We start from the raw sequence: 16,332 nt of genomic DNA on the forward strand, positions 1-16,332 counted from the left end.
ATATACTTAAACCTTGCTACAACACTTATAGGCAGTGTACCTAATCGTACAGTAGTGTAGTTTTTAGTAAGTCCGGTTCGTTCCACAGGGAAATGTTTAAACAAAGCTCAACGCTATATTAGTTTACTTTTATAAAAATACAAATATATATATAAGTGATATTATTATTATAAAGGGGGGTTTTTACCGTTTAATGACCGGTTTGTCGATTTTAAAACTTTAGTCGTAGTTAAAACCTAATGTAAAATATAAAATAAATACAAGACTTTAAATTAAAGCGTAAAGTAAATAACGATAATGAAATTGCGAATAATAAAAATGCGATAAAATTAAATTGCGATAATTAAAAGTACGATAATTAAAAGTGCGATTAAATAACAATAAATAAAAGTGCGATAATTAGAAGTGCAATTAAATATAAAATAAAGGAAATTAAATATGAAATAAAAGAATTATGCTTATTTAAACTTCCGTAATCATGATGTTTGACGTGTTGATTTTAGTTTTATGCCCATGGGTTAATTGTCCTTTGTCCTGGATTATTCAATATGTCCGTCTGGTTTTTGTCCATAACAGTCCATCAGTCATAAATATAAGTTGCAAGTGTCCTTGTCAAATTATTATTATACCCGAAGATAAATATTCCAACTAATTGGGGATTCGAATTGTAACAAGGTTTTAATACTTTGTTTAATGAATACACCAGGTTATCGACTGCGTGTAAACCAAGGTTTTATTACTTTGTTAACAATTACACCAATTACCCTTGAATGTAATTTCACCCCTGTTTTAATTATTCTAGTGGCTATTAATCCATTCCCGTGTCCGGTAAAATGAACGATTATTCGTACATATAAATACCCCGCCCATCGTGTCCGATCGAGTGTATATGGTAATTTATAGGGACGCCCAATTGTAAATCTTTATATTAACATTAACAAACTTTCATTTAGTTAAACAAATATAAAGCCCATTAATAGCCCATAGCCTAGTTTCCACAAGTGTCGTTCTTTTGTCCAAACCCCAATTATGGTACAAAGCCCAATTACCCAATTTTAGTAATTAGCCCAACATCATGATTACTTCGTTTTAAATAAGCATAATAATAACTTAGCTACGAGACATTAATATAAAAAGGTTGAACATAACTTACAATGATTAAAAATAGCGTAGCGTTACACGGACAGAATTTCGACTTACACCCTTACAACATTCGCTAACATACCCTTATTATTAGAATTATAATTAAAATTAAAATATAAATTATAAATTATAAATATAAATATATTTACGTATATATTGAGAGAGAGATTGAGAAATAAGATGATTAATTCGATCAGAATTCGGTTGGCTTTATAGCCAGAAGTGAAATTTGGGGCTCCGCGACTCACGGCAAAATACCCTTAAAACTCCGCGAGTCGCGGAGAGGTATTTACAGTTTACACCCTTGGAGTTTCCTGCTGCCGACGGTTTTAAATATATATATATAATATATATATATAATTAATATAATTAATTATATATTATATTATATTTATATATATAGTTAACTTGTAATTTTTAGTCCGTTGCGTCGAGCGTTAAGAGTTGACTCTGGTCCCGGTTCCGGATTTTCGAACGTCCTTGCGTACAATTTAATATCTTGTACTTTGCGTTTTGAATCTTGTACTCTTGTGATTTCGAGACGTTTCTTATCAATAATTGGAACCTTTTTGATTGTCTTTTGTACTTTTGAGCTTTTTGGTTGTTTGCGTCTTCAATTCGTCGAATCTGTCTTTTGTCTTCACCTTTTATTATTTAAACGAATATCACTTGTAAATAGAACAATTGCAACTAAAAGCTTGTCTTTCTTGAGGAATAATGCTATGAAATATATGTTCGTTTTTAGCATTATCAAATATTCCCACACTTGAGCGTTGCTTGTCCTCAAGCAATATTGTCTTGAAATACTAGAATCACTTCTTTATTCTTCACACTTTGTACATCAGTGATTTCTATATGGCGGTATAAACAATGGTAGTAACGATATGGTTTACAGTCCCACATGACTATAAAAATTTAGATCTATTTAAGGAAATTGGATCTTTATGAAAACATTTGATCTTTTGAAAATTAAATCTAGTTTTTACCCTAGATAAGTTTTCCGGAATAACCCTTTACCGGTGTTTGCAAAATATTTTTGTGGGTTTGGTGGGTTTCAAATTTGAAAATTTTAGCTCAAAACTTGCGGTTTTGTGTCACCCACTTGCTAACCTTGTATTTGGAAAGCAACACGTCCAGTTTACTTGTTCCGTATATTACCTTTCGGCAAACTACCGTCCGGTTGTAAAGGAAAGCGTTGAACAAGCAACTGTTTAAGGCAATGTCCCGTGACATGCTTTTGATTATGGTCTATAACGTGTCGGACGCAATTACTATCCTTGGTAGGAGCAATAGTAAAGCTCACCCTTATAATTTGTCGGTCTGGCACAAGGTCCTGTCTTTGACCATGCTATGCAACCACCGTTCTTACGGTTGACACCCGATTTAGTTCAGGTGACCTAATGAATTCCAGGTGAATTCCTAGGATTTTACGTTCAATGGTAATGAATGCATTGAAAATAGGGTTTTCAGAAAACAAATCGGTTTATAATTTTGATCAAAATATTTTCTCGTTCAAGCTCGAGTTTAGATATCATTGAATTCCATGAGTTTGTAATTCTCAATCTTTAAGGTCAATCTCTAGGATTGAGTAATATCAGTCTTAAAAGCTGATTTTTAATCTTTAAGGAGATTATCCTTTCTGGGGATCTGATTCATTAGTCTTATCCAGCTAATTTGCATGGTGCCTCCCCATTGTACGAGATAAATCCTTCTCATGGTTAGGATAAATCTGACCACTTGGCGACCCTGTTTAATGCTGAGGTCCGTGGATTTCCAGCTGATTTTAGTGATGACTTTTCTAGATTTTTCGTCAACCTACAGCTGGTCTGAATGACAACTTCATGACCTAAATCAAGAAGCGCGTGTCTTTTTCGGAAGACTTTACTTCCTTTTAATGATGGAATTGATTCATCGTGTAGATCCATCTCTTCTTTTCTTTCATCGGGTAAAACAGTTTAGTTTAGTTCAAAGCAAAAGTATTTTCAGTTATTTGTTACAAATATATGTGACATATGTTTAAAATAACTTGGTAAATTTTCCCACACTTGGCTTTTTATTTTTCTTTTTATCGTCCTCTATTCCATTTTAAATGAATTTTGACGTTTTAGTTTGTTTCTCAATTTATGTCCTTTCCGAGGTAACAATAATTTCGGTGTTAAAACCTAGTTTTATCGTTCATAAATATGTATAAACATGATTTTGAATTCATTTATTTGAAAATTTTGAAAAATTTTACTAGAATTGGGTAGTCAGTATATAAGACCAGGGCTGTTCTTTATTATCAGAGAGCACTAGATTCTAATACAACTACTGCTTTACTAGTATTTTTAATGGTAACCAAGTGTTTAATATAAAAATTTTAAAATCCGAAAGAATTTAATCCCTTCCCACACTTAAGATCTTGCAATGCCCTCATTTGCAAGAAATCAGTAACAATTTAAATTATTGAGGGTGATTTGTGTGAAAATGATTAAATTTTTTACCAAAGTTTCCAAATATATTGGCGTTTGTTTGCTGAATGATAAATGGTGCACATCATTTGTTCATCCCGTCTTGTTGTTATTTCACATACATTTTGCATCATTGTCGTCAAAATTACTTGCTTTTGCTGAACTTAATGCCAGTCTTTGAAAATGCGTTGTTTTACCCTGTTGTGTACATAAGATAAACTGCAAACATATATACATATTTTTGAAGTTTGGTTTATTACCCCACATTCAAAAATTATTAAAATCTAAGAATAAAAGTTAGATAATTATAAAAATGATTACAATATTAACAAAAATATTAAATGTATCAATAATTACAAATTACAAAATAAAAAATAATAAATAAACTAAGGATGATATTGGTACCAATAGGGGTTCCACGCATAACCATAAGTGCTATAGAATGCTTCGGCAGGGTCATACGTAGGATATGGTGGCTGCATCTCTATCGACCAAGGAGGGAAGACGGGTTTCGGTGTAGGAATATAGTTTCTACCTATATGTTGGCAATGCGCTATGATCTGGTTCTGATGAACTTGCCAATCTTCAAATGCTCTCTGTCTAGCATTTTCGTATTCCTGAGAAGCTATAAACCTATGCATTTCTTGCATCTCATTCCCCCCTCCTACATTACCTTGTTCCTGGTTTCTCTCTACCTGTGGATGTCTACCATTGTACCGTACTGCGGCGTTATTTCGCCGCTTCAAAACTTTTGCTCCATGGTATACATTTAAACCTATAGTGTCGCGGGGTTCCGGCTCTTCTACCAATAATCCCCCCCGACTTATATCCACACCGAGATATTCACCAATCAAAGTAATAAAAATACCACCTCCTATTATGCTATGTGGACGCATCCCTCGAACCATAGCTGATAAATAATAACCCACACAATATGGTATACTTACAGCGCTGTGTGGGTCTCGAATACACATATGGTAAAAAAAATCTTGTTCATTTACCTTTTCTTTGTTTTTACCCCTTTGTGTAATCGAATTAGCTAAAAACCTATGTATTACTCTTAATTCGGCTCTATCTATATCCAAATAAGAGTAGTTTCCCCCTTTGAAACGGTGGTGGCTTGTCATTTGACTCCACACACCGTGTGTATCAAAATTCTCATCTATTTTCCTACCGTTTAGTATCAATCCTCTACAATCGGCAGACGCTAATTCCTCAGGCGTATATATACTTAAAGCCTGAGCCATGTCCAGTAAAGACATGTGGCGCATCGAACCGCCTAACAAAAATCTAATAAAAGAACGATCGGTTAAACTAGCTACCCGATCATTCAACTCTATACTACATAACAACTCTTCACACCATACTTTATATACAGGTCTGCGTATGGTGAATAAACATATCCAGTCATTAAAATAAGAATTACCATACCTCTGTACCAGTAATTCCCTAATTGGCCCGGCCAATTCTACAGCTTCTAAGGGTCCCCATTCTATGACCCTCGGTACCTCAACAACCTTGGAATGAAGAGTATGCAAACCCCGTTGATATTTTGGATAATCTATCCAAAGTCTGTCAAATCGCAGGTTCGGGTGCAACTGTTCCAAGTGCATATCTGAAAAGGTCATGACTGGATGAGGTACATCCTGCTTGTAGTAGTTATCTACCTCCTGTTGTTCCAAGTTCTCAGCAGGAGCATGGCGGGCTTGGGATGAAGATTCACCCCTTTCATTCTGCAAAACACATCAAACACAAATTTTGTGCATCCAAATATGCATTAGTGTCAGCAAAATCATCAATCAAAATAATTACAATGACATTATCAATTTACATCAAACTTAAGCTTATTTTCACATTTTTATCAAATCTACACTTTTTCAAATAAGCATATACGAAAATTTTCGCCAAGTTCATAAACATTCAACTCAAATAACATGTCAAAATAATCATTACTAGCAAATAAACAAGTCTCAAATGGCATTATCTTTCAAAAATCAAGTTCATGAATTTTGGACTTGAAAAAGTCCACTTTAATTCTCAAAATCATGTTTAGGCTCAAAGTTTGGATCTTTTAACTACCTAGACATGTTACACTACTCAATTTAGCAACAATTCATGACAAAAATCGGCCATAACCTGTTTATATCAAAAAGCCCCAAATTGCTCAAGAACACAAACCCTAGATTATTCAAAATTTGAAGTTTAAGGCTTCTAATCATGTTAAACAACATCAATCTAGGTTATACAAGCATAATACATAAACAATTTAAGTCTAATTACACTAAAAAGCATCAAAATCAAATTGGGGAAAAATAGCTCAAGAACACTAAAATTCGAATTAAATGGTGTTTAGGTGTAGAAATTTACCGTTTTTCTTGAGTAGTTCTTAGATATCATCCTTCTCAACATGATTTTAGCAAAAAATTTGGTGATTAACGGTTAAAAATTGAGATTTTTGGGGGTGATTTTCGGGTTTTTTCGAGGTGTTTTCGCAGTATTTTTGCTGTGTTTTTGTTTGTGGGAGTGAACTGATCGTGCAGCTAGTTTTATTTTTTTTTCTGTAATTTTGTCCCTCCGCGAGTCGCGGAGGTTTGCACTGCAAACTCCGCGAGTCGCGGAGTTTACCCCTTTTTTTTTTTTTTTTTTTTTTTTTTTTTTTTTTTTTTATAATCTTTAACTTATAAAACAATTAAGAAATTAATTTTAAAATTTTGTTTCCCTTGTTATTTAGGACGAGGTCGTTTCGGATCGATTTCCTAGTCCGTCCCTCGACAAAATTTTAAAATTTGTCTTTTTGTAGCGATTGTTTTAAAAGCTAAGATTTTTGGGTTTTTTCAATGTTTTTGGCATACTTTAAATCAATAAGATTAAAAATAATGATAATAAAAGTTCTCGTCCCTCCCTCGGGTAAAGCAATTTCGGTTCAAAGACCTAGTCTTCAACTTACGACGAATTTTAAAAATCATATTCTTAACTTAATGAGATAAAGTAAATTTTTGTTTTTTAATTCACACAACTTAAATATAAAATTCAAAATTAATATTAAAAATTCACACCAAACTCAAAATTTAAAATGCATAAAATTAAAAATTAATATTTTAAAAATTAAAAATTCACACCAAACTTAATTTAAAAATTTATAAATTCATACCAAACTTATATTAATTTTTCAAATATTTACAATTTTAAAAATATTGTTTTTACAAAGTTTACAATATTAATTTAAGATTTAAATATTAATTTTAAAAACATGGTAAAAAATAAATTTAAAAATCTTTTTGTCTTTTTATCCCACTTTAATCAATCAAATATTATCAAAAATATGCGCCCCTCTTTTCGGTAAAGTAATTTCGGTTCCAAGACCTAATTTAACTCATGACGAATTTTTGAAATATTTTGGTTTGATTGATTAAAGATATTTATACCTTAGGAATAAACGTTAAATTTCGCAGTGATGTAATATTTTTTTGAATGATATCAATAATTTCGGTCGCCAAACCTAATTTTATTTAATACCAATTTAATACTTTTTAGCGAACAAATTAGCGTTTATTATCAAAAGGTTAAAAATAAAAATAAAAATAAAAACTGTACAGACATACCTGTGAAATAGATTTCTTAGTTATATGATCTATTATATTCATAAGATAGTCGGTTTAATTGGTTTTCCATGGCTGCATAGGCGTAACCTCGAGCATTCATTGTCTTTTCTTCTAAACATATGAACGGTCCGTCTCTGCATAAAGTAACAAATTCGGTATTGGAATAGGTTTGATTATTTGAACATTTACCTCCATGTGACCATTTTCCGCATTTGTGACATTTTTCTAGGTGTCGTGCTCTTCTTTTTGCTGCGGATTTTGATTTTCCTTTACCAAATTGTAACTTATTATCTTCGCATCTGGATCCTTTTCTAACTCCGTCCATTCTTTCTCTGATTACTGATACTATTTCACTCGGGAGTATGTCATTATTACGTTTAGTGATCAAAGCGTGTAGCATTAGACCATGGTTTAGTTCACAGGCAGTCTTCATATCGTAAAAACCTAAAAAAAATAAAAATTCAGAATGGGGGGAGAAGACTAGTTCTTTAGGGTCTGCTAGGGAAAGACCATACGTGTTCCATTTTCGATAACTACACGAAAACAGACAATCTAACTCTAACAGAAATACATATTATCTTTTAAAGACTTGATTCTCCCCACACTTAGTTAGCTGTGGTGTCGAAATTGTGATTAACTTCGTTGTCGACTTCCATCGGACCCTGTATGTAATGTTTAACTCTGTGACCATTAACTTTAAATTCAATTCCATTTGAATTTATTAATTCTATCGTTCCGTATGGGAAAATTCTTTTGACTATGAATGGTCCAGACCATCTTGATTTCAATTTTCCAGGAAATAGCTTGAATCGTGAATTGAAAAGAAGAACTATGTCTCCTTCTTTAAATTCTTTTGAACTTCTGATTCTTTTATCATGCCATTTCTTCGTTCTTTCTTTATAGATTAACGAATTTTCGTATGCTTCATGTCTTAATTCTTCTAATTCGTTTAGTTGACTTAATCGTAGATGTCCGGCTTCATGTAAATCAAGATTACATGTCTTCAAAGCCCAAAATGCTTTTTGTTCAATTTCTACTGGAAGATGACATGCTTTTCCATAAACAAGTCTAAAAGGTGTGGTTCCAATTGGAGTTTTGTAGGCTGTTCTAAAAGCCCAGAGTGCATCCTCCAATTTAATGGACCATTCCTTCGGATTTGATCCTACGGTTTTCTCTAGAATACGTTTTAAAGCTCGGTTTGTATTTTCAACTTGTCCACTTGTTTGTGGATGATATGCGGTGGAGATTTTATGAGTTACTCCATATCTTTTAAGAACTTTCTCAAGTTGATTATTACAGAAATGAGTACCCCGATCACTTATTAAAGCTTTCGGTGTTCCAAACCTTGCAAAAAGACGTTTTAAAAAGTTGACTACAACTCGTGCATCGTTAGTTGGGAGAGCTTGTGCTTCCGCCCATTTAGATACATAATCAATGGCTACGAGTATATATAGATTATTATGAGATTTTGGAAATGGACCCATAAAGTCAATACCCCAAATGTCAAATACTTCACATACTTGGATGACATTTTGTGGCATTTCATCACGTTGACTTATTCTTCCGGCCCTTTGACATGCATCACAGGATTTGCAAAGAAGGTGTGCGTCTTTGTAAATTGTAGGCCAATAGAATCCAGCTTCATAAACTTTTCTTGCTGTTAGTTGAGGCCCATAATGCCCTCCTGTTGGTCCTGTGTGACAATGGTTTAATATTTTACTAGCTTCATCTCCAAATACACATCGGCGTATTATTCCATCGGGACAACTTTTAAACAGATGTGGATCTTCCCAGAAATAGTGTTTTATATCACTGAAGAATTTCTTTCGTCTTTGGTACGATAATCCTTTTTCAAGGAATCCACAAACTAAGTAGTTTGCATAGTCTGCAAACCATGGGATTTCTTTATAATCTATCTTCAATAGATATTCATCAGGAAAGTTGTCTTGTATGGCTGATTCATTCAGAACTTCTAATTCGGGATTTTCAAGACGAGAAAGATGATCAGCGGCGAGATTTTCTGCTCCTTTTTTATCTCGGATTTCAATATCAAACTCTTGTAAGAGTAAGATCCAACGGATTAATCTTGGTTTAGCATCTTGTTTTGAAAATAGGTATCTAAGAGCAGAATGGTCGGTATAGACCACCGTTTTTGCTAGAACGAGATATGATCGAAATTTGTCAAAAGCAAAAACAATAGCAAGGAGTTCTTTTTCAGTAGTTGTATAGTTCGTTTGTGCTCCTTGTAATGTCTTACTAGCATAATATATAGGTTGAAATCGTTTTTCAATCCTTTGTCCTAAAACGGCTCCCATTGCAAAATCACTTGCATCGCACATTAGTTCAAATGGTAGATTCCAATTTGGTGTTATCATGATCGGTGCATTAGTGAGTTTTTCTTTAAGAATATTAAAAGATTTGATACATTCATCTGAAAAGATGAATGGCGCATCCTTTTCTAGGAGTTTATTCATAGGAGTGGCAATTTTAGAAAAATCTTTTATAAAACGTCGGTAAAAACCGGCATGCCCTAGAAAACTCCTAACTCCTCTAACATTTGTGGGATGTGGAAGTTTAGCAATTACATCTACTTTAGCTCTATCCACTTCAATTCCTTCTTTTGAAATTTTATGTCCAAGAACGATGCCTTCTTTAACCATGAAATGGCATTTCTCCCAATTAAGTACTAGATTTGATTTTTCGCATCTAATTAGCATTCGTTCTAGATTAACTAGACATGTTTTAAATGTATCACCGAAGACTGAAAAGTCATCCATGAATACTTCCATGCATTCTTCTATCATGTCGTGAAAAATCGCCATCATACACCTTTGAAAGGTTGCAGGGGCGTTGCAAAGTCCAAATGGCATGCGTTTGTAAGCAAAAGTACCATAAGGGCACGTGAATGTGGTTTTCTCTTGATCTTCGGGTGCTATTGGAATTTGAAAATATCCGGAAAATCCATCTAGAAAACAATAGTAACTATTTCCGGCTAATCTTTCCAACATTTGATCTATGAAAGGTAAGGGAAAGTGATCTTTTCTGGTGGCGTCATTTAATTTTCTATAATCAATACATACACGCCATCCTGTTACAGTCCTAGTAGGAATAAGCTCATTTTTCTCATTTGTGATGACAGTCATGCCACCCTTCTTAGGCACGCATTGAACTGGGCTTACCCATGGACTATCAGAAATTGGATATATCAAACCTGCATCTAGCAGTTTAATAATCTCTTTCTTAACTACATCTTGCATATTAGGATTTAGTCTTCGTTGGCGTTGCACATACGTTTTATGACCTTCTTCCATAAGGATTTTATGTGTGCAATACGAAGGACTTATTCCTTTAATATCATGAATCTTCCATGCAATGGCTGGTTTATGAGCTTTCAACACAGAAATGAGCTGTGATTTCTCATTTTCAGTAAGAGAAGACGATATTATTACAGGTAATTCAGATTCACCATGTAAATAAGCGTATTCCAAATGGTTTGGAAGTGGCTTTAACTCTAATTTCGGAGGTTCTTCTATCGATGATTTATATCGATATCTGTCTTCTTCTTTTAGCATTTGAATTTCTTCTGTTGTTGGTTCATATCCATTAGCTATAAGTGTAGCTAACATTTCAGCTTCATCAATTGGTTCATTACTTTCTCCTAAAGAACATTCTCCTGTTCCTTGTAATTCTGGAAATTCTTCTAATAATTCTGCATGTGCATCTATAGTTTGAATATAATAACATGTATCATCTGCAGATTGTGGTTGTTGCATTGCTCTATCCACTGAAAAGGTAACACTCTCATCCTCTATACTTAGGGTCAGTTTCTTACCGAACACGTCTATCATTGCTTTAGCCGTGTTTAAGAATGGTCTTCCTAATATGAGAGGAACTTGAGAATCTTCTTCCATGTCTAAAACAACAAAATCTACTGGAAATACTAAAGTACCAACTTTAACTAGCATGTTCTCCATTATCCCTCTAGGATATTTTATTGATCTATCGGCTAGTTGTATGCTTATTCTGGTTGGTTTCAATTCTCCAAGGTCTAGTTTAGCGTATAGTGAATACGGCATTAGATTTATACTAGCACCTAAGTCTGCCAATGCTTCTATTGAACTAAGACTACCCAGAAAACATGGAATTGTGAAACTTCCTGGATCAGATAGTTTTTCTGGTATCTTATTCAACAGCACTGCTGAACAATTAGCATTCATAGTAACAGCCGAGAGTTCTTCCATTTTCTTTCTATTCGTGATTAGATCTTTCAAGAATTTAGCATATCTTGGCATTCCTGAAATCACATCAATGAAAGGAAGATTTACATTTATCTGTTTAAACATATCCAAGAATTTGGATTGCTCGGCTTCTAGTTTTTCTTTCTTCATTTTACTCGGATAAGGAAGTGGTGGTTGGTATGGTTTAACATAAGGTTTATCCTTAACTGTGTTATCTTCATTAACCTTTTCAATTACCGGTTCTTTTTCCTTATCTTGATCAGGTTGTGGTTCTTGTGGAGTAGGAATAGTTTCATCAGAAGTTACAGGTATTTCAGGTGGTTTAAGTGTTGTACCACTTCTTGTGGTAATAGCTTTAGCTGTTTCATTCCGGGGGTTAGCGTTTGTATCACTAGGTAGACTTCCCGGTTTTCTTTCACCTATTAACCTTGCTAGGTTACTTACTTCTTGTTTCAGATTTTGAATAGAAGCTTGTTGATTTCTAAATGCTTGAGCATTTTGTTCATTGGTTTGTTTTTGAGATGTGAAAAACTGCGTTTGAGTTTCAACTAGCTTCGTCATCATATCTTCTAAATTCGGCTTTTTATCATCGGTTTGTTGTGGTGGTTTGTTCTGAAAATTCGGTCTTTGCTGATTATAAGTATTATTGGATACTTGTTGATTGCTAGGACCTTGTTGGTTATTGTATGGAATATTTCGGTTATAATTCTGGTTTTGATTGTAAATCGGTCTTGGCGGTTGATAATTATTCTGATAATTATTTCCAGGCCTTTGGTTTATGTATGAAATATTCTCTCTTTGTTCCATTGTTAATTCAATACTTAGACAATCTTTTGTCAAATGTGGTCCTCCACACTGCTCACAACTAATTCGTATAGCATGAATATCTTTAGTCATCTTTTCCATTCGTCTCTCGAAAGCATCTATCTTTGCCGAAATGGAATCTAAGTCATGGCTAGAATCGGCTCTAGCTGCTTTAGATGATCTAATGATATCTTTTTCTTGATGCCACTCATGTGAGTGGGAAGCAGTGTTATCAATAATTTTGTAAGCATCAGTTTCGGTTTTCTTCATAATCGAACCACCAGCTGCTATATCTATGTCTTTTCTTGTAGTGATGTCGCATCCTCGGTAGAATATTTGTACTATTTGACAGGTGTCTAAACCATGTTGCGGACATCCTCTTAATAACTTCCCATATCTTGTCCACGCCTCATATAGAGTTTCATTTGGCTTTTGTGTGAACGTAACAATTTCTGCTTGAAGTCTTACGGCTTTAGATGCAGGAAAGAATTGTTTAAGAAATTTATCAATTAAAACGTCCCATGTATCGATCGCCCCTTCAGGTAACGATTCCAACCAATCTTTGGCTTCTCCCTTTAAAGTCCAGGGAAATAACATGAGATATATCTGTTCATCCTCCACTTCTCGTATTTTAAATAGTGTGCAGATCCTATTAAAGGTACGTAGATGTTCATTTGGATCTTCCTTCGGCGCACCACTAAATTGGCATTGATTAGTCACCATGTGTAGAATTTGTCCTTTGATTTCATAATCTGGCGCATTAATGTCTGGATGAGTAATTGCGTGACCTTGGCCAGTGCGTTTAGCTCTCATTCGGTCTTCCATACTTAAAGGTTCCAGATTCTCCATAATTGAATTTGTTGACTCGGTATCACTAGATGCTTCAGATTTAATGGTTCGTTCCTCAACAATCTCTGTTTGAATGATTGGTGGTTCCGGAGGAAAGTTTAATGGTTCAGGATCTACGAACCGTTCCTGAATATTTTCTGGATTCTCAATTGTGAGGTTTGTTTCAAAAACTGGATTATCGGAAATTTGAACTGAAGTACTTGGTCGACTGGATGACGATTCTAAAGAAAAATCAACGGCGGTTATATTTGTTAAACGATGTCTTGATCGAGTTACAGGTGGTGAACGTACAAAAGGTGGTGAACGTCTTGCTCGGTGCATTCACTGAATATCTTATTAGTTTTTAAAAGGAAAGAAAAATTATAATAAGTTATCCAATCAATAGACTTTTCTGATTTTGCCCACGTTTCGAATAGCCAAAAGATGCAGCAGAGGGGCAGGATTCGTTTGGTCTCAATATAATTGAGGACTGTTTGGCTCCAATAACCCGGTCCACGTACAAATCCAACTATTACTACGAACCAGAAAATTTTGATGTCTATCAATTTAACCACTTAAAATAAATTTTCGTAATTTTAAGAAATTTAGATAAGAAGTAGAAAAAATTCTAAGTCCTAAAACTAGGATAGCGAGAAATAAGAGAGAAAAAGATTGCGCTTCGAAAAATGTCGAAAAAGAAAAAATGGTTGAAAAATAAAAGGTGACGGAAAAATAAAAGAAACTTATCAAAACTTAAAAATACTTAACTAATTTAACCTTATTACTACAACTAACTTAAAATTATAATCGCAAATTGAGATTACTAATTGGAATGATAATTGATACATAGTAAAAGGTCTAAAAATATTAAAGCTTACAAGGAAAAACTAAATCCCAAATGAAAATAACTTAAAAAGAAACTAAAACTTAAAAAGGCGTCGCAAAATTCTAAAGCACCTAAATCTTAGTCTAAAGAAAAAGCACTTAAGGAATTTTACGGCAAAGCCTAAAAATATAGGAGTAAAAATAACTATAGCTAAAACTAAGTTTAAAATTAATTATGAGCTAAAAATATAAATATTACGCTACAACGATTAAAAAGGTACAAAATATAAAAATATACAAAAAATTGTAAAAAGTACAATTTTTATAAAAATATTATTTTATATTATTTATTTTACTAAACTATTAATTTTACAATTTAATAAAAACTAATTTAACTAAAATATATAAATAAAAAGTAAAAAGTAAAAATAAAACTAAAATTAATAATAATAATAATAATAATTAAGTTAAATAATAATAATAATAAATTATAACCCGTAATCAATGCGAAATTAGGGTTTTTGTCCATGTGTCAGAGGGCCTCCGCGAGTCGCGGCAAAGAGAGAAGAAAACCCCGCGAGTCGCGGGGTTCAGAATTTGAGCTGACAGGTTTCACTTTTTACGCGTTTTTCTTTATTTTTTTTTTTTTCTGTTTTTTAAATAATTAAAAGATATTAAAATTAAAACTTATATTTTTATAAACTAAAATAAAAATAAAGAAACTTATAAAACTTAAATATTTAACAAAATCCTAAAAATACTAATATTTTTGTTTTTCTTTTTATATTTTTCGAATTTTTAAAACGTATTTTTACAAAAACGAATTTTTAATAAAAGTAACTAAAAATCTTTTTTTTTTTTTTATATTAGCGTTGCGCTTCCGGCTTTTAAGATAGTTCCCCGGCAACGGCGCCAAAAATACTTGATGAAGTGCGAGGTGTATATAAAATAGTTATTATTTTACTAGGAAAATACTATTAAATACGATACAATTTTACACAAGATATTTATTTATTTATAGAATGGATATACTTAAACCTTGCTACAACACTTATAGGCAGTGTACCTAATCGTACAGTAGTGTAGTTTTTAGTAAGTCCGGTTCGTTCCACAGGGAAATCTTTAAACAAAGCTCAACGCTATATTAGTTTACTTTTATAAAAATACAAATATATATATAAGTGATATTATTATTATAAAGGGGGGTTTTTACCGTTTAATGACCGGTTTGTCGATTTTAAAACTTTAGTCGTAGTTAAAACCTAATGTAAAATATAAAATAAATACAAGACTTTAAATTAAAGCGTAAAGTAAATAACGATAATGAAATTGCGAATAATAAAAATGCGATAAAATTAAATTGCGATAATTAAAAGTACGATAATTAAAAGTGCGATTAAATAACAATAAATAAAAGTGCGATAATTAGAAGTGCAATTAAATATAAAATAAAGGAAATTAAATATGAAATAAAAGAATTATGCTTATTTAAACTTCCGTAATCATGATGTTTGACGTGTTGATTTTAGTTTTATGCCCATGGGTTAATTGTCCTTTGTCCTGGATTATTCAATATGTCCGTCTGGTTTTTGTCCATAACAGTCCATCAGTCATAAATATAAGTTGCAAGTGTCCTTGTCAAATTATTATTATACCCGAAGATAAATATTCCAACTAATTGGGGATTCGAATTGTAACAAGGTTTTAATACTTTGTTTAATGAATACACCAGGTTATCGACTGCGTGTAAACCAAGGTTTTATTACTTTGTTAACAATTACACCAATTACCCTTGAATGTAATTTCACCCCTGTTTTAATTATTCTAGTGGCTATTAATCCATTCCCGTGTCCGGTAAAATGAACGATTATTCGTACATATAAATACCCCGCCCATCGTGTCCGATCGAGTGTATATGGTAATTTATAGGGACGCCCAATTGTAAATCTTTATATTAACATTAACAAACTTTCATTTAGTTAAACAAATATAAAGCCCATTAATAGCCCATAGCCTAGTTTCCACAAGTGTCGTTCTTTTGTCCAAACCCCAATTATGGTACAAAGCCCAATTACCCAATTTTAGTAATTAGCCCAACATCATGATTACTTCGTTTTAAATAAGCATAATAATAACTTAGCTACGAGACATTAATATAAAAAGGTTGAACATAACTTACAATGATTAAAAATAGCGTAGCGTTACACGGACAGAATTTCGACTTACACCCTTACAACATTCGCTAACATACCCTTATTATTAGAATTATAATTAAAATTAAAATATAAATTATAAATATAAATATATTTACGTATATATTGAGAGAGAGATTGAGAAATAAGATGATTAATTCGATCAGAATTCGGTTGGCTTTATAGCCAGAAGTGAAATTTGGGGCTCCGCGACTCGCGGCAAAATACCCTTAAAACTCCGCGAGTCGCG

This window comes from Rutidosis leptorrhynchoides, chromosome 4 (assembly GCF_046630445.1).
Source record: "Rutidosis leptorrhynchoides isolate AG116_Rl617_1_P2 chromosome 4, CSIRO_AGI_Rlap_v1, whole genome shotgun sequence".
Taxonomy (NCBI): Eukaryota; Viridiplantae; Streptophyta; class Magnoliopsida; order Asterales; family Asteraceae; genus Rutidosis; species Rutidosis leptorrhynchoides.